At 38.7% G+C, this 3,379-nt stretch overlaps 1 pseudogene; it reads right to left on the bottom strand.

The window, feature by feature from the left end:
• Nucleotides 1–1,311: 1,311 nt before the first annotated feature.
• On the bottom strand, nt 1,312–2,863 carry LOC114033704 (annotated as a pseudogene).
• Between the last annotated feature and the right edge of the window lie 516 nt (nt 2,864–3,379).

Genomic DNA, 3,379 nt, shown 5'->3' with positions numbered 1-3,379 from the left:
CTGCTGTAGGTCCTTGGAGCCAATATCCAGCAGAAAGAAAAAAAAAAGAAACAAAAGAATTCTTCCTCTCTGAGAGCTGGGAGTCTGTCTCCCGCATAAACTGAAGTATGAGGTGGTAGAAGGGAGGAGGTCTAGTTGACAGGGCTAACCATTAGGAAGCAATTCCTTCTCTCCGAGGAACAACATTAGATTAATCTTCATTTCCGTGCCAGGGTATGTTCTCTTGAAAAAGCCTACTGCTGCCCTGAGGAATCCAATTAGCTTCTTCCTCCAGCAGCAAAGCTCCTAATTGTGTTTGCATTTGGGGGTCTGTCTTGCCTCTTCAATAAGTCCTCATTCACTCTTGATAATAGGCAACATGCAGGCAAGTCTATGCATCCTGCTCATTTGTCAGACTGTGTAATAATCTGGTTTTCCAAAGCAAATGATAAAAACTCATGACTGGCCAAGAAATCAGGTAATCCCTCAAATATTTCTTTTCAATTCAGTTTAAAAAAACCTATTTATTAAGAGCCTATTATAGACAAGAAAGGGGCAGCATCAGAGTACATAGAGAGCTGGCCTTGAAATCAAGAAGCACATGTCCAAGCTCTGACAGGCAGTGGATATATGACTGTGGACAAGTCCCTCAATCTCTGTGCTCTCAACTGTAAGTTATTATAAGTCAGCAAGTGCTGACCTGCATTGGTAGGAAGACTGATCATCTAAGAGTTCCCTAACCTGGTGACATCACAGATCCAATCTTTATTCCTACAAACAAGATACCAGTGCTGAGTGCAGGAGGAGACAATAGAGTCCCTGTCTTTAAGGATCTTACAATTTAGTATAAATAGTCTTTATTGAAGTCATTGCCTCTGTCCTGAGAGTGAAGGTTGTATCTACATAAGCACAAGTTGTAACATTTCACAATTTCTAAAAGGTATGTCGAACAGTTACAACAGTCATGTATACCACAGTTCATAATCACATTTTGGAAGCATTTTCAACAATTTCTAAAGAAGTGCTTATAACATTGTTATATACACATATGTGCATACGTACATATGTATATATGTACACACGCCCTTTCAATAAACCACAAAACATTGATTAACTTTTCCAATATGAGCTACAGTATTAACCCAAAAGGCATAATTGTTTAATTTATGAAATCAGAATGGAATATTTATTGTAAAGGAAAATTTAAATGCTTTCCCATACAGGCCATTGCATTTTTGAACCAATGTGAAGAGTACAACTTGAACTATGAGTTCATTCGTCTTTTAAAGATGTCCTCTGGATAACTTCAGCTCAAAGCACTCCAGTCGGTACTGGGAATATGAACTTGGACTGAAGTTGGGCAATGATGTGGTCCAACTGTCTCTGCTTTATACTGTGGAAAATTGCTCATATCATAATATTGAAGGCAATGCTCACCAATCATTCTAATTTGATATCCATACATGTCCAGATATAATTCTTTGTTTTAAGGACAAATTCACCATAAAGCATCCATTCTGGGTCATGGTCCAGAACAGTTGAAGGATGCAACTCCACTACTTGCTTATTCTTTACACTTAAGTAATGCCCCGTTCATTCCAAATGTGCCATCTGCATAGAATACCCAGTAACCAAAGCTTTTCTTATATGAATATAACAGTCTTTGCTTGTGAAGTCTGTATTACTACAAAGCAAATTAAATGTATCCATGATTTGTGACAGCTGCTGGCATGTATTGTCTGCAGACACATCAAGTTGTCATAACATCACTGAACTGACTTGTGATTTTGTTTAAAAACTTGGTAAATGCTCAACACTGTCAGATGATTTCCATCTATGTGAGCAAACCTCATCTTGGCTTCATCTGCTGCTTTCTTGTCCTTTGTGGGGTGAATAAAACACTATGGGACTGACAACATGGCAGTAATAGATGGGACCTCCTTAGAACAGTTGTAGTCACAACTTGCAATAACCATTTTAGCAAGCTGTGGATCCATGGAAATTATGTCATCATAGATCCCAATTAAGTCAAGTCTCCATTGTTATTTAAAGCAGCTAGATAATTCAAAAACTGTAAGGCTCTCATTAGTTTCAGGAACTGGTGGAGCCATAAAATCGAGTGTACCAACTCATCTATATCATGTTTCTTCAACTGTTTAACACCACTGAACCCAAATTAGACCTCAAAATTTCATGCTAAGTATTGTCCTGCATTTCAGTTTTATAGGCTTTCTCAGCAGAAAGTCTGAAACATTTTCCAGGCCAGGTATGACCAGCTTGACCAGCTTTGCTGGGCAGAAGCTTTGCTGATTGATTCACCAAAAGAGACTCCATTCTGATTCAAGGATTATATTCCTTTTCTTTTGCAAATCTAGGGTCAATGACAAACACAACACCATCTGTTGTTAGCGATGTCTCTGCAGTATTAGTAGACACAACTACCTTTTGTCCTGTTGCTCCATTTTGTTTTTTTGAAGAGAGATGCTCAAAAATTCTCTTTTGTTGGGGCAGCTAGGTGGCGCAGTGGATAGAGCACTGGCCCTGAAGTCAGGAGGACCTGAGTTCAAATCTGACCTCAGACCAAACACTTGACACATACTAGCTGTGTGACCTTGGGCAAGTCACTTAACCCCAATTGCCTCACCAAAAAAAAAAAATCTCTCTTGTTGTTGAAGTGGAAGTATGGAATATAGAAGAGTGATTTTAATATCACCAACTTCTGGACCTAAATCATCAACTTTATTCTCTTACGGGCTATATCAATTTCCTCTTGTCTAGTAAAGAAAAGCTTTCCTTCCTCCTTTTTAGACATATGAATTTGTATCACAGTTTGAATTGCTGCTTCAAGGTAATCTCTCTCTGGTTTTAGAGTATAAAAAATCATAGTGATGCCTAACTAGAAAATCTGTAACTTATCCTTATATTCCCAAACAGAGTTGAAGCTGCTTCTTTAGAATGTCATAGTAAGGAGGAGTTTGGGGTGGATTAGTGAACAGATTAATAGATTGTGGAAATGATGTGTGTGATGTATGTTGATTGAGCCAAATGTGTTGAGTGTGCTGAATGCAATTAGTAAAGGCATTCAAATCCTTTTCTTTCTCTTTTTCTCTTCCTCTCTATCTCCTCTGTCACATTCTCTGTAATGATTTTTCACTATCCTGGTCACGATCTTGATCCTTTCCAGCAGTCTTCCCACTTTTCTTTTTTTTTTTTTAATTTTTTTTCTTTTTTTTTTCATTTTTAGGCAATTGGGGTTAAGTGACTTGCCCAGGGTCACACAGTTAGTAAGTGTCAAGTGTTTGGTCTGAGGCTGGATTTGAACTCAGGTCCTCCTGACTTCAGGGCCGGTGCTCTATCCACTGCGCCACCTAGCTGCCCCCCCCCCACTTTTCTTGCTGTA

This window comes from Vombatus ursinus, unplaced genomic scaffold (assembly GCF_900497805.2).
Source record: "Vombatus ursinus unplaced genomic scaffold, bare-nosed wombat genome assembly UNPS02007330.1, whole genome shotgun sequence".
NCBI lineage: Eukaryota > Metazoa > Chordata > Mammalia > Diprotodontia > Vombatidae > Vombatus > Vombatus ursinus.
The sequence above is the reverse complement of the archived record's forward strand: the minus strand, read 5'-3'. Positions and strand labels throughout refer to the sequence as shown.